The sequence below is a fragment of the Ceratina calcarata genome, unplaced genomic scaffold (genome assembly GCF_001652005.2).
Source record: "Ceratina calcarata isolate Rehan_Ccalc_2016 unplaced genomic scaffold, ASM165200v1 scaffold309.2, whole genome shotgun sequence".
Classification (NCBI taxonomy): domain Eukaryota; kingdom Metazoa; phylum Arthropoda; class Insecta; order Hymenoptera; family Apidae; genus Ceratina; species Ceratina calcarata.
In genome coordinates, this window is record NW_017153455.1 from 269368 (window position 1) to 295069 (window position 25702).

General features: G+C 46.1%; 1 long non-coding RNA gene across 1 annotated transcript; it reads left to right on the forward strand.

Moving 5' to 3' along the window:
- Window positions 1-769: 769 nt before the first annotated feature.
- LOC113464255 (uncharacterized) lies at window positions 770-18589 on the forward strand. The gene is made up of 3 exons (XR_003389107.1): window positions 770-907; window positions 1003-1228; window positions 18189-18589. It is a non-coding gene; the product is annotated as an uncharacterized LOC113464255 (long non-coding RNA).
- Window positions 18590-25702: the final 7113 nt, after the last annotated feature.

Consider the following 25702-nt stretch of genomic DNA (forward strand, 5'->3'; position numbering starts at 1 on the left):
CGTGTCTACGAGCCCTCGCAGCAGGGTAGAAATAAATTAAATTGATTTTTCCCGTCCAGCTACCTTCCATGGCGGCCTTTATTCTAGTTTGTGTTATATTGGGCGTTAACGTCGCGTTATGTTCTCTCATTCCCAAATATTTGAAAAAACGAGTATTCTACTTCTTCAAATAATTACAAAATAAGTTTTTAGGTATCCAGATTTTTTGGAAGGATCCTGTCTCATCTTTTCAACATTATTTAGAGTCGTACGTATTTCCCAGCGGTCTCGCGTCTCTCACGTGGAAACTGTTTCGTCGGCGTAACATTTACATGCACGCGTCCCACTCTCTTCCCCTGCGAAAAGTTCACGCACACGCGTACGCGCGATCGCATCGTTCCGAGCCCGTAGGCCAGAAACATCGGTTCCTTTTCGCGTATTTGCATCTCAGGTAGTGACACGCACACGTTTTCGGGGTAACCCTAACTCACATACGCTTGGTTAACTGGCATTTGCATCCCAGGTAGCTCGGGCCTCCGCGTTCGATTCTCTTCGAATGAATCAAGTAAAGGAGAGAGAGGTATAAAAAAAAATCGTATTGCATAATAGGGGGTCCTGCTACGAAACCCTTTTCCTACCTGATCCCCCTCTCTGCATCGCAAAGGTCGCCTCAGGTAAGATTTTCGAGGTCCTATCACACCTCTTATGAGAAGCGAGATCTTTCGACGGAGCTCAGTCACGTTTCACGCTCACAGAAGATACGATCGTGTTTTGTGGTTGATATACCTTTCTGTCCTCGAACTAGACACAATTTGGGATAGTTTCATTCACTGATAACAGGAGTACGAATTACGAAAAGTGTGCAACTGGTATCAGTACCGTGAAAATAAATTTGATTAGATCAAGCAGAAGTTATGCTTTAAATTGGGTAATTTGTAATCTAGAATTTCCATAAATCCTACAATTATTCTAGTGCATGAAAACAAAGTCTGAATTGGTAGTCGACGATCTTGTCTTTAACAGAGAAAGTAAATTCTTCAATGAGAGAGCGCGCGATCGGGGATTGAAACTTTCCTTCGGAGTTACTGGGGGAAAATAATTTCTATTTCGAGGACGCAAGGTCAACTTTTCATCAGAGAGGTGGTACTCTCTCCTCAAATACTTGGCGAACAACTTCCTGGGCGCCGGACAAGGTATCCGGCCGTTGGTGGGAGGCTCTCGGTACCATAAAAATCTGCGCTAACACCTGGTAAGTGCGAATCGCGATTTCATGCTCTCTAAAAATCCGGATTCGTGTAATACCCGGCAATTTGGTAGAATAACGAAAGGCGCGAGGAGGAATACGACGCAAACCGCGTCACGGGAGATAAACGGCGCAATAATTTATGGTCGTGCAGGTTGTGTTCTAGAGTCTCCGGTTGAATACAATCAATTTAACGACGAGATTTGCTCGGTCTAATTAAGCGCGACGCGTTCCTTTGAGCCTCGTTGGACATCTACAGAGAGACGTGGGTTTTTTCTCTCTCTCTCCCTCTCTCTGTCTCCCCTCTCTTTTCTTTTTTTTCTAACAGCGTCGAAATCAACCAGCGAGCTTTTAATCCGACGTGACGCCGCGTTGCGGATCGAACGGATTCAAGTGACGGATCAATGACGAGTGTCTAATTAACGACCGCGTTCCTCGGCATCCGGCTTGCCTCGACTAATTGACCGTTCGTCTCCGTTGCGAACGCGACGACCTTACTAATCAATATTCACCGAGTGGCGTAAGGGGACAGACGAGGACGGAAAGAAAACGGACGGGGGCGAGACGGAACGGGCGCTGAACGCCGCGAGAGAAGGAAGATAGAGAGAGGAGACGAGGAAAAAATGTCGAGGGTGCACTCTCCGGTTCCGTTCGCGTGTAGGTGCGAGGGTGCACATTAGTCGTTGCGTGTGTACACGTACGCGACCGTGTATACGTGTCCAGAGATAGGTTGGGAGTACGTGTGCGAGTGTCTGAACGAGAATTCTAGTGGGTGCTCGTGCTTGGTCAGCACTCAAGGGGTGAGGTCACCCTATGGTCCAGCTGGCCAATGGGACGAGAGCATTCTTTTTTTATCAATACTGTGTGTGCTTGGGGAGGTCGGACCAGGGGGATCAAGTAAAATGGCGGGTAATACCCCCTGCACAGGGTATCATGCGTGTAACGTATTTTTTTCTGGATAATAGTTGAACCCTCGTTTATCTTGCTTGTCTAAAAAATTTCATTATTTTTTCACACAAGCACATTAAGTTTGCTTTCTACAGACAAACAGATTATTTCGTTCAAATCAATAGGACACTTCTGTCTTCTGTGAAAATTAGTACGGATTTGGGGTAACGGATTACGTGGTAAGAAAAGAAACTGTGTGTAAAAATGAAGCTGAACTCCTGTGAGGTGGTGAGGCAGGCCGACCGGTCGATTGACCTCTTCGGCGTGAGCGACGAACGAGCCTTTCCAAAGATGAAAAAGAGATAGAAATTGTTAGGCTAAGAGTTTCCGGTGTCGGAGTAACCTTAAGGTGATTTGATTCCGTAGATAGGCGAGGCGTTCCGCATTATCTGGCATCGTTATTTCCGGCCGGGGCCGTTCGATTCACGTCCGGCCTTCTTCGCGAAATGAGAGCCCTATAACAAAAGTGTGGGTAACCCCCGGGAGTCGCGACGCCGTTGAACACGGATTATCGGCTTTGCACCACGAAGTTCCGCGGTTCTCGACTCGAACTTTGTTCCCCGTTAAAATTGAGACGTCCGGGCTGACATTTATCGGACATCGCCGATTCTCTAGAATATTTTAATCCCTTATTCCCGACGCGAGTAAATATCACTATGAATATTTGTCTTATCTTCTCATATTCTTGCATCCAAACAGAATTTTACCTCGCGTCTGGGGGAATATTGTCCGAGAAAATAGAGCAAAGGGTAAAACAAATGTTTCCGCTGAAGAATCCTGTACGAGCGATTATTCTACATTGGGGAAGCGCCTTTAGCCATTTTTAGATAATATTAGTATAGTGCTCTTTCTGGAACTCGTAATTATGCGCGATTTTATGCATATATCATTACGTCTACCGCTTCTTTGCGAGGGGTTGGCGTGTGCCGGCCGGTTTTTGACCCGGAAGCAGTCCACGAAGACTGCGCTGACCTCCCCAGACCTTAAAAACCCCTTAGACGTGCCCTGAAAGCAACAAGAAAACGAGTTTTGACATCTCTTGACCACGTGCCAACACCTTCTTTCGACACGCTGCCTTATCCTGGCTCGATGCGCATAGAAGTTATATACGCAGTGTCTTAAAAAAGATTGTAATATATCATGAAAACAATTAGATACAAATTTTCATTTCTCTATCATGATTGTATTTATTATTGACGATCATTGAGAAATAAGAAATTAGATTGTTTAGTAATTAGATTTAAAAACATAATAGTTGAAAATGTAATTCTGTCAATACGGAAAGTAGTATTCGCAAGTTCGAAGGGTAACGTTAGATCCTTCATGATTCATCTTCACGCGTCTTCTTCCATGTCAAAGGGAGCTACAGTTCTTCCGTTTATCTTCTTTCCTTTCTAACACAATTCGCTCTCATTATCGTCGTTGCGAAACAACGCCTGTTTTCTTGTGTGAATAACAAATCGCAATCCGGCCGAGTATAAGTAGGCCCTTCTCCGTGACACTGTTCTCCTTCACCGGCATCTCCCGAAAATTTCTCTTCGCTTTTACTCGCCGCGAGAGAGGGTCGTCCATGGTATAAAGGACGATTCCGAATAGTGCGGCACAAAACATCACTTAGAGAAGCCCCGCTCTCGCAGGGCAAACACGCTAATGGAGCCTCCCACAGCGTATAGGTATACAAGCGAGTTTCTTTTCGCGCCTAACCGACACACCGATACTCCTTTCTTCGACGCCTCCTTCACCTCACGCGGCCGTTTCCGCGTAACAGCATTTTCGAAAATATATATACTCACTCGGGATACTCGCGATGTTTTGACGGGCGGACGCGTTTTCTGTCGGGGACACCTCGGAGCCGTCTCGCGAAGAATAATATCTGGAGCGAGAGCGAAGAGTTTCTGAAAATATCGCCGCGATCGGCGATGGGAAATTATTTGTTCGACCGGTTGAATAATTTTTACTGTCGACGATGATAAGACTTGATCCATCATCAATTGCCAGTTGATGAATTGAGTCCGGCAATGGATAAGTAATTTAATAATTTAAGCTCAATTTCAATTTTGATCGAATTAAATTTGTTTTCGACATCTATTTAAGTATTCTTCATCGATTATACGTCCATTAAATTTTAATTTACTTAAAGTAAGTCCTCGTACTAGTTTCCTCGTATAAAATCTTACATTCGTTAGTGCAACAACTCTTGCCAGTAACAATGCGATGTAGCTCTTCGCGAAAGAACTCAGTAATAGGATCTGAAATAAAGACGGACCGTGTAAGAGTGGGCAATTTTGCGATATCAAAGCGTTCCATGACGGAGGATGGCCAAAAAGTCATCGTCGAAATATTGGCGCTGTAAAAAAAAAGCAATGATGGAAGAAAGGGTTAGATAGAGCGTGAGGTATGCCATCGCGTGTACACGGGGGTGGATAGGGGTTTCATGTCGTTCCACGAAAGGACCGGGTAGGATACATAACTCGTCCCTCGACACGACATACATACATATATACACGTTCGTCTATGTACATGAGTATGTACAGGTAGGTGTCCTCAGTTGTGTGAACGTCTGTCCCACGCGCAGCGACCTCGTCGTAGATCAAAACGATGTACCAATTTCGCGGGATACGGTTACGCCGAGATCAAAAAGGAGAAGCGGAAGAGAGGGGAGAAGAAGAAGAAACGAAGAAAGGAACAAAAAGGTGGAGATGAAAAGAAACGAAGGAGAAATAAATAGAGAAAGGGAAAGAGAGGACAGAGGCACGTCCCGCGTATATCTGAATTTAAATTTCGAATTCTACGTTGGCATATGGTCCCGCGGGACGCGGGAGTCCCCTGGTCAGCCATCGGATGCAGTTTTCGGTCTCGACGTCCTTCAATTTTTGAACAGGATCGGCCGAAGGTGTCCCGCGGGACGTGAACGGGAAGACCTTACCCCGGCGCCGTATACCCATATCCGGGAAACGGTGGCTCCACCCTCGTCGCTGTAAATTCCGAATAACCCCGTAAAGATACATCGCGTAGTCGCCATTTTCGAGTTATTTACGAGGAAACCGTGTCGCGCGTCACTCCACCGCCCGGCACCATCGACGGCGATTGACGTGAAATAACCGTGAAGGTATCAAGTAAACTGTGAAACGCGAAGAGAATTAGAGAGCGTAAAAGCGTCTCGACGTTTTCCGCTCCCCAAAGATAGTCTAGACGAAAAATTCTCTCGCATAATCGCTCGGTTTGCGCGATACGTGCGAGATAAGATTCTCACGTTTTTCACGAGGGTCGATCGCATCGTTTCTCTCATCATTTAACAGACTGGAAGTCTCTTCGTTTCCTTCCGAAGTGGTTACCTCGTAAATCTTGACTGCCTGCAACTCTTTCCGGATATACCGATGCTTCCTTTCTTTCACCCGTCCATTGGCAGTGACAATTTCGAGGGGATCAAGACTTTCCCAAGAAGCCTGCCCTTTTCTACACTGAGAAAAAAAAAGTGTAACGCCATCCACAAGATCCCCCAATTTCGCGAACGAGAAGAGGTCGATCCAAACGTTAGGGTGCCACACGGTGGATAGTTTAAAAAAAAAAAACAGGAGAACCATCACCCCAGATATCGCAACTGACACTAAATCATTAATTTGGGCGGTCGGCTTTTTTTCTACAGGTAGCCGGGCACCCCTTTCGCTCGCGCAGGTATGCCTGCACCTTTTGTATAGCCGTTCTCTACTGAATTACGATACGAAAAAAGAACCGTGCGTTGTCGTCGTCCCTCTTTTTTCACCCCACGTCTCTCGAGCCCTCCGCCGCGTCCCCGAAAAAGGAAAACACTCCGCACTGTCATATCGGGGACTAATATATTTTTGATCGATCCGGGAATCACGAGGCCCCGTTTCCCACGAGGCGGAGACCGAACGCCAGCCGGATAGAAAGAATCGGTGTCCAAACAAACACACCCAGGAACGTGTATACCGCGTACGTGACTTACGGATCGCGTTCGAATTTTTGCGTGATCACGATGAGAATGGGTTGTGCTTTCAGAAAGAATGGGGTACGTCGAGTACGATGATGCGACTGATCGTCGGCGCAGTCTGTTTTCGATATTTAGCTGGGTTTTGCTCATCGAAGGGCGATTATGAGTGCCAGATTATCTGGTTATATACTAAAGTTGTCACTGATTTCCGGATGATGCGGATCTTTCACAGAACTGCACTTCGGAAACCATTGCGTGAAAAGCTCGCATGAGGTCCACATGAGGAACTTAAAGAATGTAGTTCGAATTTGTTTCGTCGAATTCCAAAATGTCAGCGGCGCGAGATATTATCGGGCATATTAGTCTTTCTTCGTCCTCCTGGCCACAGAAGAGACTCCATTAAAGGGTCGAATGCAACTTAATATGCGACGTCACGAAGTCGTGGTACGTACAGGGGGTGTAGGAGGTAGAGAGGGATGGTTTCGTCTCGTCTCTGTGCTCGTACAATGGACATCTAATTCGAGTGGCGGCTCTCGCCGGCGGAAAGACGGAAAATCGGGAAATCGGCTTTGGTCCAGATGAAACGCGAAAACCAAAATCCCCGATGTAATCCTTCCTTTCAGCCTGCGATTTTTTTTCTCTCCCTCGCTCTCCCGTTCGCTTCGCTCCGCACTTTGCGGCCTCTCTCCCGTTACCCCCTTCCCTCTTTCTATCTTTTCGGTTCTCTGCGTCATCGAACCCTCTATACGCGTCGACTTCTGTTCCTGCGGCCCGTCTGTCTCCGAAAGCCTCGTGGTACCCTTGCACGAAATTTTAAGGGTTAAAAACTTGCACTCGACTCGACAATACATTACACCACGGGAGAAAGAGTGCGAGAGAGCGATCGTGGAAGGGTAACGTCAATCCCCAGAAACGTCACAATTCTCATACGTCCGTCTCTTTTGTGCGAGAAGTTCCCTCTCGTTCCGTCTACTGCGCGAAACCAACGAAAATAAATAATGAAATAAATGACAGTCGTTCTGGAAACTGTTTTGGGTTTTGTAGCGAGACCGTGCTTTTATGCAGCCACCCGGGTATTCTCTTTTTTTTTCTCTCTGCCATTGTCGACGCTTCTCATCCTTCCGCCTGGCAAAAAAGCATGATCCCGGCGACCACCCGGCTAGAAATTTATTAGATATTTATTGCGCCTCGGTTTTGTACAGGAAGATTGTATCGTAAAACTCGTCATCCTACTATCGATTGCTTGATCACGAAATTTTTTTCTACAATTTTTAAATGGATTTCTGACGGACGGTACAATTAATCGTATTTTTTAGGGGTATAAAAAGAGTTTGATAAGAATTTTGTGAGGAGTATACATCCGCGGTAGATGATAGGGAAGAAGGTGGATATTTTCGTGTTGGAGAATTGTTAAGCCGGTGTACAAACAAACTTCGACTATGTCGGAAACCCTTTCAGTTTTTTTTATCGAGCTACCCTCCACGGTACACTTCAGGGTACCCTTATTTTTACTCAAACAAAATATGACTCTCGAAGAATTATTTGCTTGCGATACAGATACACGACGACCGTACATAACTCGTACTATTTGCATAATTAATTAATGTAAGTAATATCCCTCAGCATACCGTGTAAAAAAAAAATTAATTTCTCAGTTCTCCGTGGCTCTCTCCAAAATTTTACTTAAGTCTGAGAACAGCTGTACAGCAGTTTCGACGAGTTTCTGGCAACTCGAAATGAGAATTAGCATCCACGCGACTGTCCCACCCTCCCTGTTCATCCACCTCTATCCAAGCCCGCGTTTTTCTCGTCGAGGAAGTTCGACGTCGCCCTCGACGTCGGAGGCAAAAAGGAAGTCAAAAGGTCGGAAAGAATTTAATATTAAAAAACTGTCATTCTGTGTCGATATGAAAATTCCACGGATATCAGCTTTTTTCCAACGTCTGTTTCCTTCCTTTCACCCCCTTCGTTTCTTATATCGCGTGCCATCCCCCGTCTTATCATGTACATCTCCTTGGGCTCTGTATCGGGTGTCTCGATTGTTTAGCAACCGTACACCGAAACTTTCGAGCGAACGAGGTTGTTTTCGGGACGCACTCACCGCGGGGTAGGAGCGGCGAATTTATAATTTCCAAGTACACCGCGAGACGCGGGGGTTGGTTCCCGCGTCGTAACCATCAGCCACTACTACTAATCGATGAGAGGCCGTCGTTACTTAGTCGCGACTTGCCGGAAACTGAATTTCCCTGCACCACGTTCCGTGGCACGCGAAATTCAATAAGCCACCGGCGAGGGTTGCACCGCATCGCGCCGGTTTTACACTCGCGCTTTATTACGCGCGCTTTCGCGTTCGCGAGAGGCCAGAGACACGTTGACATCTCGTTTGCCGATATCGATTTCGCGGCGAGACTCGAAGCGAAAGCACGCACATGGGAGGAAGGGTCGACCGCGACCAGTGTCACCCTTTTTTTTCCAGCGAATTAAGGAATTTTAAACTCCACGAAGGGGGAATGCCCACTGGACCGGGCTAACGCGACGATTTATTGGCAATTTTTTTAAAAAGCCTTTCGATTTATGCCCGTTCCGCGTTCGATCCTCGGAGGGAGCTGTTTTATTGGTCGCATGTACGTAGCAAGCAGTAAACATCGCACGCGGATAATTGAATGGAAAACTGTTGCAAGGTTTTCCGAAACTTTCGCCAAAGTTGAGTGCGGCGACGACGAATATGCAAGTCCATTCGCTATTGACCTTGCGCTATTTTAGTAGTAGTAGCAGTAATTGAAAATCGATCGGCGCCATGCCTTCCACGTGAATTTATAAACAGCTTTCAATCACAATTACTTACGTCGTATCGTACTCCGAACGTTTCATTGATCCTCGTCTATGTTCAAAATAATAGATGGCACACATTAGAATTCTTTCGAGAGTGTATCTCGTGTCGCAACACTTGTTTGATTAAAAATCTGTCAGGAAAGTTTCGGTTGCGTGAAAGTTGAATGAAAAACGGAGTCGGGCACGGCGTGTTGCGCGCCGGAAAACAGGGTGTTAGCAGTTACGACACTTTAGAACTCGCCCGGGCGCGATACGCGCGAGTGTGACTCGTCCCGCGGAAGTACCTACAGCGACGATCCCGACGAAGTTTCGGGTAAGAGCAGGGACGGCTGGAACTTAACCTAAGTAGTTGGAGATCGTTCCTTATTGTTAACCTTTCGTTGGACAACAACTATCGCGACAGTAAACGCGTTAACCTCGCGGATATTTCGCGTGCCGGTAAACTTCACCTGATGCTCCTCCTCCGGCTTTCTTCCATCCCTTTGTGTCCACGTATCTTCATAGACATTCGATGAATTCAATGAATTTGATATAATAGACGCGTAATATGGTTAAGATACTTGAAACAAAAATAAGATCCCTTTACTTTCTCTTTGAGACCGAGAGATCCGGGGAGTGTAAACAAATTCTCAGCTGGGTAAATTTCGCTCATAAATTTTCATGAGCCCGACATTGAAACGAAGTCTCAGCTGCGGAAAAGCGAAAGTGTGCACGCGCGGCTGGCTCGGTCCGAAAAGTAAAAGTAAAATAATCAGGAAAGTTCGAATGGATTAAGAATATGAACCGGAACTTGTGTTCTTGTTTGCTCTACGACTTTTGACGTCGTTTAGCATCCTCTGTCTCTCTGCGACGCTTATATATTTAAGAACCGGGAGATAGTCGTTAGTCGACCATGTTACGAATCGGAATATGGGCAGAAGCTTCGGTGGAGGATGCTTCGTGAGGGTGAGTGAGCGGTGGGTGGGATACGAGAAGGGGGAGAGCCGAGGTGGGCACAGGGAATAGATGGGTAGGTGGGTGGGTAGCCCTCTAATCGATCGTGGCTGTCCACCCTTATCAGGGGGTTGGGAGACCCGGTATATAGCCGAGGTCGGTCGTCGGGGGTTGCTGCTGCTGCTGCCGCTCTGTGCTTCTGCTTTGCATGGCCGGCAAAGCTCCCCGGTCGACCCTCCCCTAATGCTCCAACCCCCGTGTTTCTCTGTCCATCCATCCCTCTCTGTCGCTCTTACTCCGTCCGCGGTTCCGCTTCTCTCTTCGATTCGCCCACCTCCTCTCCGAGCGTCGACCAAAAAACCAACCCTTAAAATAGGGGCCACAGACCACGGCCATTGTTGCCAGATGCCCCGCGCATTTGCATTTTCCCGCAGATTCCTTGAAAAATGAAGCTACCGTCCCTTCCGTGACTGTTTCGTGGTATTAGGACAAGGCTCCTGAGCTTCTCCTTCGTCCCCTATCCTCGCCCGCGACGGCGTTACTTTTCTCCTTTTTAGGCAGATCCCCCCTATGTGTCTCAATTTCTTGATCAATATTGAGTTATGTCGTTACGAGATCGCAGGAGACGCGCTTGATGCTCCGGTGGCCGCCTTTTAGAGCGAAGTACATATACTGTATGTTTATGAGATCCTGCGATACTCGTGCAACATCCGATGCAATATGCGGTAGCTACAAAAACTATTGGCCCGTTCACTTTTAGATATAAAGATCATTTAATAGGATCGTACTATACGTACATGTTAAAACAGAACGAGTTCGTTTAATGACGAAGTTAGAAAAACTGTCGGTGTCCCGGAAGGATTCTTATTGATAAATTAGTTGATCTTATACGCAGTGTAAACACTCAACCATGGACTCCATCTGTATTTGAGCGTGTGTTGTTTGAACGGGGCGCGCGAAATCCGTATTTACGCAAAGCCGACGCCATCCTATTGGTCTAGGACTTATATACGAGCTGCAAAGGTCTAAGAACTTGGATACACCGACGATACCAAGTCGATTTCGCAACTCTTGTTTGCTGTTTATTTAGAAATTGTCCTAACGCGGACGTAAAATCGAGTAATCTCGTATCGCACAAAGCTGTACTTAAACGAAATTTCATTCGATATATTGAAACGTCGCTTACCAGTTTAAATCGGGGTGAAATCTCGGGTAATAGGTTCCTGTTTCCACCAATTGGTTCCCTCGCGATCCGTCTTTGTTCTCAACAAATTTTCTTAATTCAACGAGGCGAGATGCGCGAAAGAAAGCTTTTTCTCAACTCGTGGGGAGCCCGGCGCGAATGGAGGGGCTCGATACGTTTCATGGAATCCCGCGGAGCAATCGTAATGGGAATCGCTTTACAGAGTCGAAGCAGGTTTTTCCGGGACTGTAACCGGTGATAGATTTTCACGTCGAGAAAATTTAATGGAAAAATCCGAGGTGTCAGGCACAGACACGCCGACGATACGTCAGACCATTCACGATTCAGCCGCTTCTCGTTTCATCGGAAGAGGAAGGAAAGAGAAAGGGTTTCGAGGGGGAAAATACGCGTTTCTCCACGGGAGTAACATCCGTCTACCAAGGAATAGAGAGAACAATCGTTGCTACGTATTGTGTATTCTATATCTACACATACGTGCGTATGTTCATATGTGTGTACGCACGTACATATGTACGTCAGGTAAAATTTTTTTTCGGTTCCGCGAATTTTCGCGGCGTATCCGTTGATTTTTGCTGAACCGAACGACCGTTCTATTCACGGTCTCGTGCATCCTCGGTTCGTCGTCGTGCACCGTTGAATGGATTCGCCGGATGAATTTCTTCCAATGTCGTCGAGATACCGAATGCTGCGGCGAATGCTTATTTACGTAGTCGCGGCTGGTTACACCGTCGACGATGTTTCCGGGCGAATTGTAATTGGGTCAATAGGGAGCGTTTCTGAATTACCTCGTACAGGTCACTAATTATATGCCCAGGCTGTCGCGTAATTAGAGTGGCTCGGTACTCTGGTCGATAAGTGTTTTCGTTCCGCGTCGAACAAGACTATCAGGAACAGACGGAGAGTCTATCAGAGAGAAAAACTTGCTGCGCAGAATAGCACGATATATCGTTCCTTTGCTCGCTTGGTTCTCTCCTGGTTTATTGAGCATGAATCGGCTTGTTAGGCGGGAAGCCGTGTGACAGGGGTAGGTAATATGGTAGTACCGACATCTGTGGATGGTCCCCAACCGAATGATCAAGTTGTATTTCGCGACTAGGTAGTCGGTAATGTAGACGAATCTAGTTTCTAGGCATTAAGCAGGGCCCCGCACGCCTGGTTGTTTGATAGGGTTGTCCAACGCGCGACATCCCCTTCCCTCGGTGAAAGGGGTGTTCGTTGTAGGGGCGCGAAAGGGGTGCTACGAGACTATATCTAGTAATGTGGGAGAGAGTAACAATGGCACAGGAACCATTGATTGGGACAGAATGAGCATTGTAATTGAATTCGATGGTTTGATTTTTCATGCATTGAGTTCAGCGTTTTCATTTTATCAGAAATTGGGTAATTATTCATAGACGGAGTAAATATTTGTCGATGCTTAAAAAGAAATATTGCTTCCTTTTACTATTCCCCTCATTTCATTCGATATCGTCCGTCTTATGAATTCGATACCAGACCAATCTATAGCGTTGACAAATTCCGGGACAATAAGAGGACGGAATATCAAGGAGGAGCATCGTTCACGAGACTCGCGGTACCGCAGACGTTTTAGCATCGAAAATTCCGGAATCGCGGTTTGCCCGGCTGGCACGGGGAGGCACCGGATTAATTTGCTAAATTGAACCGGTTCTTCCATCGAGTCCGATAATTCGGTGACTACCTCCGTTCCGGAGGCTGTATCCTCGTCCCATGTGTTTCCGCGAGGGTGGGTGGTCGGCCCTCCGTGTACCTGTACCCGCACCCTTCTCTCTCTTCAAGGGAATTCCACGTTTCTCCTTCTGATCTACCTAGCTCGGTTCCCCTAATTCGATTAGTGGAGTCAGGATATTGCGTGTCGCTATGCATTCCACCCCCGCAATTGTTTTAAGTTGACATCTCCGTCGAACCGTTTCCTCTCCGCTGCGCTCCGGACATCGAATTTGAACTAAACTATCTTCGGTTCCGGGGAGTACATATCGAATTATCGTTGGAAAAACCCGAAACGCTCCACGAGTCCGCCTCTCGACGATAAGTGCCGGAAATCGAATTCGTCATCAATGTTTTCGAAGATGAATATTTCTTCACTTTCAACCATCCTCGCTGCTGGATAGTTTACTATACATTAGAGATTTTTAATATGAATTTATAGGGAGAAAGAATTTTTACAAGAAAGTCAACTAAAAGTTTTCTTTTTAAGAGGCATTGCTTAGGTTTATTTCTTTCATTTAGTGAGTGTCAGTAAAAGACCTTTTACTCAAGGGGGAACAAGTGAGAGATATCAGATACTCTCTTTACGTGTTTAATCTCGATTATCTAGAACGTGGAACTCTTGGGAAGGTTTCGTCGTAGCGGTTTAATTCCTCTATCTCTGCGAAGAAAACAGTATTTAAATCGGTTAAATCCCGATTAGTGTAACTTCTTTTTGTTAAATGTTTCACGAAATCAAAATTAGAGATTGTATCTGTCAAAGTATCACTTTGTACGGAGGTATTTATTCAAGCAGATGCGTTAAGCTTTGACAAACAAAAATCTCGTACGTACGCAGAATGATTCTACCGTTCCCCAGAACCTTACAATGATTCTCGACAAAAACTGAGGACCCCATCAAGATCCGTCGCGCTAAAAAAAGATGTCTCAAAGGCTTGCACAGTTCATCGAGGAAAGAGGAGAGGGAGGCGCGTATCATTAAGCTCGCGTCCATCACGCGCGTGTCCGTGTGCTATTACAGAAAATGACTGCGCACGGTCTGGTGCGGACGATAGAAGAGGGGTCGGGCTCTTAACTTTCACTAACGACCGAAGTTTTTCGGTGTCCGAGCCCCCGAGTGGCTGGGTATCATAAATTCAAAATGGCGGACTCTTTGGGGGCGAAAACAAAAGCCACTCGGGTCGAGCACAGAGCACAGAACCGACGTGTTGGTGGTGGTGGCGGCGGTGTCGGTGGGCAACCCTTCTGAGAGAAGTCCTTTTGCTACGGGGCGGAGGAGAAACGATGAGGATTTTCGAGGGGTCGCGCCACCGAAAATGGCGGACCCAATTAAGTGAGTCTAGGCTACCAGCCGTTATTTCGTGACGTACGCTCGCATCGTCGAAACCGGTGAGTGGAGACGAAAGAGAGGAAAGAAGAAGGATGAGAGTCCTCCGGAAAGGACGCGTGCGTTGCCGCGGCTCTCAGCACCCCCGCGTTGATACGGACCCTCGGATTTACGTCTTGTTGACCTTTTTCAAGTTGTTACGCGAACGTTTCGACGAACAGGATCGCGGTACACGATCCTTGCACCAACGAGTAGCTAGTTAACAGTCTCGTTTGACAACCGGACTTTTCTATCTTTCGTTCGATAGTGTGCAAGCTTTATTGAGATTAGAGTGCTTATTACGCGTGTCTGAAGGATCGTTATCGGAATCTGATGCTAATCACACATATTCCTAAATGAAGATCTTAATTTAAGACACTACCTTACGTAGGACAAAATACATATGTATACATGTATGTAGATATAATATAAATTCGTTAATTTTTCTTATGTCAATAGATAAAACGTTTCATCAAAAGATAATAAACCCTATCATACATATTATTTCCATCTTCATTTTCTGGTAAAGAACGACATTTTTTAGCAAACTGCTTTACGTTACGTCTTAAATCTTAAGTCAGATTATTAGAAAATTGTATTACCAAGATTGAAGAACTTCGATAGAAAAGTTTTGGACTTCATTCTACTTGGCAACAATGAAAAAATCGTTGACAACGTTGCGAAATACTTTGTGATAACGATGAAGACGTTTGCCGGTGTTTTGTTGGATTTGAATTCGGAATGATTTATGATTGAAATTACAATCTCATTTACGATGTCGACGAGAATGTTTGAAGGGAGCATCCCTCCAAACAGGATTCGCACGGTCCACAACTGGATGGACAGATTAACCCATGATCTCTGATCTCGTCTGACCGGATGCTGGACCAACCTGTTCCACTTGACAAGTGCTAGAGTGTGCTTTTTGCCTAACGATCAAGCATCTCTACTACATTAAACGATTATAGCAATCAACAAAGGATACTGATAGACCAATAAAATTAGAAAAAAATCTGTCAACAATAAAAATTGATGTAATAATAGAAATATTGAAAACAATAGAACATCAATTTTGGAATATCACACCGCAATTACAAGCACAAGACTAAGGAACTATAATAATATAAAAAAGACAAGTGTTCCATCTTCTGCCATTCACGTGGCACGCGGTTCATCTAACTATCTTAACGTCTGCTTCCGCGTGTTCCTCTTTCTTCTCCGAGGCTGCTCCCGCGTCAAGTTCAGAGATTCCGCGTGGAAGGACAATAAGGAGGAGCGTCGAGTCTCCTACGTCCGATTCTTCGCTCGATGCTCCGCGATCTTTCACATTATTTCCTACTCGAGACACGTAGGTCGAACAAAGGATGAAGAGAAAGAAGCGCAGGTGAGGCGAGAGAGCAGGAAAGAGATGGAGACGTTGAATCGGAGGTGGAAGAATCGCGTAGCTCTCGAAAGGGCGAAAGTCTAAGGCGCGGCGCGTTTCTTTGAAGCGGTATTAGCCGGCCGATTCCATCGAATTTACCGGCAGCGCGGGTCTCGAGAGTTCGATCACCGAATGTGATAGCTTGTATATTTGTAGAAGTAATAACAGGCGCAGAGAACACGGGTGAGGAGAGGGCGAGCGGAGGAAGGGACCGAGCCACGGGGTTGTCGCGAGGAGGTAAAAGGAGGTGGAGGGTAGCTTGGCGACACTCAAGACCTCTCTCTGCGAGCCTCATCCCTTCTCGCTCACTCTTTCGCTCATTCTCCAATCCGTCTTGCTCTCTCACGCTCTCTCGCCGTGCTGTACAAGGGTCCATCTCATAGCAACGCCCACGGAAACTCGAATCGATACGATGCACTGTTCTGGAAATTCGCCGGATTTTCGCGCTCGTTTTCGAATTTCGACCGGCAACGGGAAATCGTCCACTCCTCGTCTCGGTTGGCACGCAAACAGACGACGGCATCACGACGCGATGCGTCGCTGCGCCCGTGGAATTTTCTCAATAACCGAGACCCGCTATGGCCGTCGGATCATAAATTCGAGAATCACGTTGTTCCGTGCCCTCGACCGAAAATTGCAATCCCTTTCTGGACACCTCGCCGCGAAAGTAGGGAGAACAGCGAGTAAGAAGAAGGGCGTTCGGAATTTTTGATAAAGGTGTCCCTTATCAGCGGCGGACACACGGTCCTCTGGTCGCTAAAAAACTGCACGACGAGATTGCCAGCCCTCGTAATGCGCGCGAATCCACCGCCACGGGTTTGCATCCCCCTGCGCTTCGATTACCACCCTCCACTTTTATGACAACCACACCGATAGCTCGTTTTTCCTTCTTAACCACATTCCGTGTCTGCCACCGAGCGGGACACGGCTCTTAGATAAAAATTGAGAACTATTCGTCGCGAGGCATTTATATTAGTCAATTTATCAATAGCCTTTAAAAAGTGGTTACTGTTCAGAGTTATTTTCATGTAATACGTTTACTGCTGGCCGACTTTATCTCTTTCACAATGATCGCACTTCCTAAATTTTTCGCGCCATCAAAGGTATCACGTTTTTTGTAACAATTCTCCTGCGTCGGGTGTATTTCATAAAAAAAACAAGCACGAGAAGAAGTCGACGGAGAAGAGGGTCTTGAAATGACGCGAAAGGAACGAGGCGAGTTTGTATTCTCCGCGTTTTCCTCGTTTTTACCGGCGTGGCCAGTCAGGCGTCCTGTCATGCATGACCGATGTCGATATGTGTACAGCGTGGGATGTACATGGTGAGGAGCCAAAGCATCGTTGGGAAACTCCTCTTTGCCTCCCCTAACTCCCATCTCTTTCCCTCCTCATTCCGTGTTTCTTCTCCCATCTCTATCGCGGATAGGAAGGCTTCCTCGTTTCACATTCGTTTTCAGATCTGCAAGAAGTTCTCGTGCACGAGAAATCCAGAAAATTGGACAGAGCGATCGGTCCCCGACTATCCCGGTGAACGTTCCTCAAATGAACGATCAGCTGGAATCCCATAAGCCATTTTTCTCTCCGGCGAGAGATCCATGGGTCGAACGATATCAAAATTTTAAAACCGATTCCGAGAACCGGTCTGGTGGCGTTGCTCGTTTCTGCTGATCGAACGAATTTCGTTTCTCTAATTTGCTTGTTATTTAAGCCCCCTACTATTACTACGTTCGCGGTCTATTTGATCCGAGACGCTCTTCCCCGATGCGCGGAAAATTTATGAAGAAAACATTTTAATTCTGCAAAATTTCATTTGACGTTCGTTCCTGAAAGGGAGGGTGAGGGGTATCAAAATCGTTTTATTTTTCACCGCACAGTAACTCGATTTTTTAATCAAATTGTAAACTTCGATATTACCTCGCTCAGAGCAGTTATATCCTCTTCCGTTCAAGTTTTTCATCGTGGACGCAACACTTCTTTAAACAGTCTGCTTTTACTTTCACTAAATCAATTCATAATATTATTCTAAAAAAACTTTCTTCTTAATTGGTGTTTCGTGAACGAAGTAAACGGAGATTATTTTCCACCCTCTGTATCACCGGCGCTCGACAGAATCAGACTGCTAAATATTAAAGCGACGCTATTGAATTACGATGTAACGGCTCACCGAAATGCCGGGGTTTGATCACCACTGACGCGAATTTGTCTACACGGGCGATTGTGGTCGGTTGACGCGAGGATCGACAAGGCCCCCGGTTCTCTCATTGGCGATCCGGTTCCCAGGCCGGTTTTCACGGTGAACTTCGCCCTCGAAACGGGGCCAGTCCTGTCAACACAGAGGCGCGCGCACGGAATGACAAATGTTGCCGCGACCACTAATGTTGCTGCACAACAAATTATATTCGAGGTGATAAAATCTACTAGGAAGTTAGATAAATAATGCTCGAAGGCGCGAGGCCATAAGTCAATTCACTTCCAGCTATAAGCCTGCATTTTTAATATTATCTTTATTTTCAATAAATCTTTTAATATCTTCATTGAAGTTTAACCAGTGCCTGATACATTTTTGTTTCGTTTCCTGTTGCAGGCATCTCACGGAGAGCGAACTGTCCGATACGACTTCCTGACAAAGCGTGGAATTCTTTCGGATAAATAATGTCGAATGTGTTACGTATAAATAATGATAATGTGCTATTCGGGACGGTGTAGACGTCTTGACTGTCAAGGTATCCTTACCGTAAATAAGTCTGGTGCATAAACATAAATTCTGCAGCGTTGGCTAATTAGAAATTTCGTTATGAATGTATGAGAGTAAAAATAACTGACATTTAAGTTTAGCTAAATATTCGGAACCTATGAAGTTTTCATTATTCACTTTTATATTCATTCAATCAATGCTGATATTAATTATGACAGTCATCGCGTCAAAGCCGATTTATCACCGGCATTTATCGGAGTGATTGAGAAGAGAGGAATGTGTGTGTGCCCGAGAGAAACGATCGAAGATAGATGATGAAAATAAACGACGGTATGGAAAAGGTCCTGACCCGCGGTTCATCACGCTCCCGTCCCGTATTCCCGTCGCAGGTCTTCCTTCTCACGAAGCGTTAATTTTATTCAGCTGATGCCGAACAGACACGCCGATACAAGGTAAGTAAGTACGTGCTACATTATTGGCCAATATCGGGCATAGACGAGATCTCGACGCTGTTCCGACTAGGCGCACGACCTCCATTAACCGCGCAATAAACAGATAATCGCGAATTTCCAAAGCGATACCGCTCTCGCCCAATCAGATAAACCCGAACCAGCCGAGATATGGAATTATTGTCTACGCGTTTCTCGGATCGTTCGCGCGCTGCACTACGTACTTGCGAATTAACGACAGATTTCGCGACGATGATGGCCGAATCGAAATCGTTCAATGAACCAATATCATCTTTACGAAGTCGAATCATTCAGCCAATTTCTTTAACAATCATTGCCACGTTCGTGTACTGCAGTCGAAATTGATTTACGTTTACATCTTGCAGTATAAAATTTGACAATCTTTACTGTGATCAGTGTATCATGTAAAACATCCAAATTCGAGCGAAATACGGTTCTGTAAATCGTATCTCACTGACGAAGCGCCGCATTCGTCCGAAACGCGCGTCAGTCCTTTCAGAAGGGCAGGTAGATGTAGAAACCGTCTCGTTCGAAAGTCTCAAAGAGTCGAGCCAGGAGTTTCATTCGTCGGAGCACGCGTCTGTGCGAGATCAAACGGCCGGACCGTAGCGCGCGACTAGAATAAAATTTCCGCGATGTTTCGCGCGTTATTACGGGCCCGGGCTCGAGTCGGTCGTGATCCGAAACGCGCGTGGCCGCTCTTTGTTTGTGTTTGGTGCGCGGGGGCGTCGGGCGGCGGGCGAAGTGGAGGCGAGAAAGAGGAGCACTCCGTTAATCATTATCCAAGGGTAAGTCGAGAGGCGAAGGAAGCCTCCTTTGAGGCCGGACCACGGTTGCTCTGCCCGGAATTCCAGGGCCTCGGATTACAATTTGGCGAGTCCACGGCGAAGGGAGAGTAAAATGGCCGCCGGCGGTAGGGTAGTTTTGCCGGTCGTGGGGTGGCTACGAGGGTGGCTAACTGGGTGGTCGACAAGGACTGGGAAGGAGTATACGAAGAGAAGCTGCAGAGGTCGGTAAAGGGGATAGCGGTGGCTGAGGACTGGGGCAAAGGGGGGCTGATGCTAGCCACAACCCCTTAAGGGTCGAACGAACCCTTGCACTACCACACGAAGTCCAAGAATTCTCTATCTCCCTCGCGCCCTTTATCTCTCGTTGCGGCCCTCTCTGCTTTCGGAGTTAGTCTCTCGGCTTTCTCTCTCGTTTGGTTTCTCTACATCCGTGTCTTCTCCTCTTTCCGCTTTCCTCTTCCCACTTCGCGATGTGTCTCTGTTGCTCACTCCGTCTCTCTTCCGCTCTCGATCTGTCTCCTTCCCTTTTACTCGTCTCATCCCCGCTTTCCCTCGACAACCTTTATATCTACAGCTACTATACACACTACCACGAGCACGTACTACCTACCTATCTACCTATACTTACCTCGGATACTCGTGTGTTCGAGGACCAGAGAGGGTGCGAGAGAGAGAGGTCGAAACAGGGGGTGGGTTCGGGTATCGAAACGAGAGGGACGAACGTGCCGTTGCCGATGAATAGAGACGGAACGCGAAAGGGGCAAACGGAAAGGCCAAGGAGCCAGAGCGAGACGGGTAGAAGGTTGCAGGCTGGGGGGTGGGAGTACATGGGAGAGAAACACGAAGCAGTCGAGGATGAAAGAGGGATGGAGCGTAGGTACGGGGGCAGGGTGGGCGAGCACGGGCGCAAGGGTGGAATTTTAGAGCCGAGGCTAGCCTTAAAATACACGCCGCGCGAAATACCGGCGTGAATTAGAGTCCGCGCGTACACACGCTCGCTGCGGCGAGCGACGAACGAAGAGGACGAATCCTTCGGAATTTTCGCTGGCCGCAAACCGTAGAGAGCTACACCGCTTTCGCCTCTGTTTCTCCCGCTCGCGTAGTGCCCTCGGACGGACCTTGCTGTTGCGTTCTGCTGAATTCCAACGACACGAGACACGACGCCCGTTGATTGTGAGACATTCCGCAATTCGTTGCCGGGCAACGATTATTGGTACCTCCGCGTTTCTTCGTTCGTCGTATCTTTTAGTTTCTTTGACACTGGATTTAATCCTTATCGCGGCGTCAAATATTTGCAGTTCAGTTATTTAAGATTTATCAAATACAGATTTGCTAATGTTCACTGCTACTCGAATACTTTAATGTAATTAGTATCAAGCTTTCGTCTCACGATTTGTTACAGTCATCCGAGTTCAATGGTTGTTAGGAGTAGAATTATTAGAACGGTAAGAAGAAGAAATAGAGATTTGTTTCTATCATAAGAATTAGATTTGATTGTGATCTTTCACATTGATTATGAAAGTTTCCGGACTTGTCTCGCTATTCTTCGTGTCTACAACATCGACAGATGAGCGTGACAGAAACAGTAGAAAATCAAAGAACTTCTAAGATAAATGTTGATGCGGAGAACTTGGACTTAAAGAAAAATCTTAAGAGTAATTGCTACGCGATGCTGGGAGCTTCGATTAAACAACCGTTCTTTTTTCATAGAAGTTTCATCCAGAGCTCGAGTCGCCTTTCATTTTCTAAACAGAAATAAGTAGAATGAATATTAAACTGTTTATTATTTTCAACTGCTTGAATAAGGTTCCTTAAAAAGGTGAATGGTGAGCATAAATATTCATCGATTCGGGCCGGACAGGTTTCAGCAAACTTACTTCTGAAACTTTCAACTTTTACTTTCCTACGCAACTATACCGTAGTTATCGCAAATTCACCGGATTATTTGCGTAGTAATCAAAATTCTCTACTTGTTTATCTCTATATTCCTGTACCCGATCAATTCAATGCTTCGGTAGAAAAATCTAATAGCATTTTCTTCAACGTTATGAACTCCTATCATACTTACTGAAATATGTATAGTTTATGAGAGGGAAAAGAATAAAAGATTTCCGTACCCTCGCAACATTTAGAATAGCATTGTTCCACTGATTATGGCCACAGTGTAGCTGTGCAGACGATCGGGGGTTCCGAGACTGACGGAAGCGAAGGATTTTTTTTCATGTACCCGTGTCGCGAGTCGGCGACGATACCGCACGGATTTAACTAATAAGAGCAATTAGCGCCGGGGGTAGTAACTAGAGGTGGTTTGCCCGCCATGGCATGTCTCTCGCCTGGCGGTCGCCTCGGTCAATACCCACCGGACAAGATGGCCGACGCCCACTCCAACACAAACTCAAAGTTACATACATTTATGTACTCAAATGTATAACCCAACCCCCCACGTCCGGACGGAGTTGCCTTTCTCCTTCCGCCCCAGCTTCCAACCCTCCCGGCTTTCTCTTGCTCTCTCTCTCTCTGTCTTTCTCTCTTGCTTCCTCTTGCCATCCACTCGAGCTACACGGACACCGAACTTCATCATTATTATCTCGCCAGCCCCGGTATCAAGCTTTAGCTCGCTGTGTACGTGTATGTGCGTGAGTAGGTGCGTGAATTTTGCAAAAGCTCTCGGACCACGAAGGCGCCCGGTTACCTGGAAAATTAATTTCGATCCAATCGATCTTTTCGCGACCTGCTCGTGTCCAGGCCAGCCAGGGCTAAATTTAGAGTCTACTGTTTAGTATTTCAGTGCAGCTGCCTAATTGATTTCGATTAATAGAAATACAGTTGATTAATCTGATAGCAAGGTTTTTTTATTCAGGTTACTGGTAAAATATTCAGTGGGAAACATGAATAAATACTTTTACTTTGAGATTAGTCAGCAGAGTCTAAATGTGGAAAAATTTAAGATTTAGAGGCAACGTTTTATTTATAGAGTAATTAAATTCAGTAGGTCAGAGATTAAGCCGAAAATTTAAAATCTATTGACTATTGTGCTATAAATAGAGTGTATTGATATGTTATCAGATGTGCAAATCGATAGTGAGATACTTGCCTATTTTTATGGCCAACTATAGGGTTTCCAGAAATAAATCTCGTAATACCATTAAAGCCGAAGGTATTAAATTTCTTAAATTCATTACTGCGATGAATTTATCAGATTGTCTTCGCGAATAAAACCAATTGGACAGTATTTCACCCTTATTAGAGAAAAATCTATTGAGAGACCCTTACATACTTCGCCTTCGAGTAACATTTAATAAATTCCTGGTAATGCGGATATTAATATCGCGACGAGAAATCTAACATGTTGTACGTGAAAACGAGCATAATTGAAACATTTCCCAGGGAAATTGCGTCATGCTCGCGGCGTAAAATTTTAACGAACACCGAGACTCGTTAGGCTTAGACGGTAACCCTAAAGGGACCAGTCGACCAAACACGTCGAAGCTGTGCTCGATTGGTCAGCTGTAAGGGGTGGCAGAGCCGACGCGCGGGATTGGTCAATGTTACCCTTCTGCCAAGCGAATACTGACCCTTCGGGGGTGGATTTCTCTCCCTTGAAAAATATCGGTAATATTTCGCGCCCCTGGCAAACGAGTCGGAAAGAGGAAACTCGATGAAACGTATGCGGATAGTTTAGCCTCAGCTGATTCGTTTCGCATGCCAGATCCCTTTTCCACCCTACTTTCTCGACGACCTTTATCGGTTACTCGGTAACAGCGTAGGAAAATAAATAACCGCACTAGGAACGGTCCGCCGGTCGTGTCGATCGCCAATTGGAAAATCGGAAGCGAAGCATTTCGTCGGGAATCTGTCCCGCGAAAAGAAGTGTACCCATTAATTGACTTACGAGTATCCATTTAATTAGGCAAACGCGGTGAAGAGCGTGAGAAGAGATGAAGTGTCCCGTTCGGACAATACTTTCCCCGTTTCTTTATCGGGAAACGGAAGAGGACGCCGGCGAGAGCGGTCCGAGTATCGGCAATAATGAGATTGAAATTAATTCGACGTCCGCTCGACGAGATATTCGACGATAAGATAATTCAACAAATTTGCCCAACTAAGCCACGGATTTTCGTTCCACGGCGACGTCCCCGTTCTATCGAGAGTATTACCCTCTTGATCGCTATTTTTTTTTCTTTATTTCCTCTTACTTTTTTCTCCTTCTTTTCGCCGCGGCGATCCTTAACGGAGTCTCTCCTCATCGTGGAAACGATTCTCGAAGCCGTGCGACACTCTCGCTGCGAAGACAAACGAGGCACCGTTTAATCTTTTAACCAGGGAAACGAGACAGTGGCGCGAACGCAACCCGAACTAATCCACCGCAATTGTTTTCGTCCATGTTGACTGCTTATCTGGCTTAACAGCCGACTAATTCCGCGATCTAACAAACTTTGAGGTCCCCCGTGCCTCCGCCGCCGGGGTAGTTAAACCCCCCGTGGGTTTCCGTCTTTTTTCTCGCTCTCCGCAGCCAGCCGCGTCGCCCGGGGAAATGAACACCGGACATTAAGATATACACCGGCGAACAACGTAATCGCTTAAGCCGCGGCATCATACGTGTCTCCGAGATAGGCAAAATGGCGCTCGTTTGAGGGGAACTAAACGCGATCTAGCAGCCGTGAACATTGTTCAAATGGCGATCGCTTAGATAGACGGCATTTAGTAATTAGCTGTCACTTGCGAAATAGTTATCATTGGAATTTGTAGTTTGTTAGATAGATCAATAAACGTTTAGTATTTCTACATTCTGTTTGCTGGTCAATTCTGTCAGTTCAATTTAATGATGCGTGCCTTTTTATTTTATTTAAATGTATACAAAAGTCTATTAAATTCTATTCAATCATTTATAACGGCTGGAAGATGTTAAATTATACGAAATTATTTGTAATTGTAAGAAAATAATTTTGCTATTACTAGGATAATTACTATTAATAATCATGAAAAATCTTCGTAGTGAAATAGTATGATTTCGTTTGCATAGTCGGTAGGGAAGGGACGGCGTGCCCTTTCTATGCAGGGGCTCTAACCTACCCTTGAACCGGTTTTTGGGAGCGAGAATTTTGGACGAGAATGTACCACCTATTAGTAGGCAACCGTGTGTTACACGGCCGTCGATGGAGTTAAGGTAATTCGGGTGCGAGGAACGCACTAAAAAAATCGATACTCATAAGTTGCCACAGTTCCGAATTGTCCTTTTTAATAGAATTAGCTAGTGGCTTAGGTAATGGATCGTTGCGAGAGTGATCCTAATTGGTATTACTGGAAAACCGATAGTTCAGTTCGAAAGTTTAAGTTTAGAGTATGGAATTAACGTAATAATTATAAAACATTGTGCTAAGAAAGGAGGATTGAAAATAAATAAAGGAGTATTTTTGTTAGAATCAGAAGGGAAAGATCGACGATATAAGAGGACATTGAAGCGCTGCCTAAAATGAACGTATAAGCGGAATCCCGAAAAATTGGCGAAACTAAACTGGAACGGGGAATTCGGCGAAACATCACAATAAAAAAGGGGAATCGTAGAAGCCCTTCCTCTCTTCTGTCTCTCTCCCTCTCACTTTTTTATCGTACCACGCGCTGTTTTCTACGGTCGCGACGACGGATGCGGACGAAACGATGCCGGAAACGGTGGTTGGGGGTAACGTTTGACATATTTTGTCCGGAAAACCGACAGATCAGGGATGGCACACGAGAAAGGGTTGGGGGTGGGGTTGGCGGAGCGAGCACCACACCTCACCTCTGCTTCTGACGTGGAGATTAGTGTCCGCCATTGTGGTGACGTCACCATAGTTAACACGCATTCAAACGACCGTGGTGAAACCGGCTCGTGAAACTATTGACCAACGCCGCGCGAATTTCTTCATTTCTTTCCCGCGTTCTCGTTCCTCGTACTCGCGTTTCTTGTCAATTTCGAAAACCGTTCGAACGAGACCCAACGGCTCGGCGGGGGTAAAAAGGGACCCGGTGGTGGACAGCAGGAAACGAAGGGGATGATCTATCGTCGAATCGTGCACCCGTTGACTATCCGAAGTCGGTACCTACCAACCGGTTGACAGATGAATGTGCGCGCAACCCCGAGGAACAATGGGACCGACCAAAAATT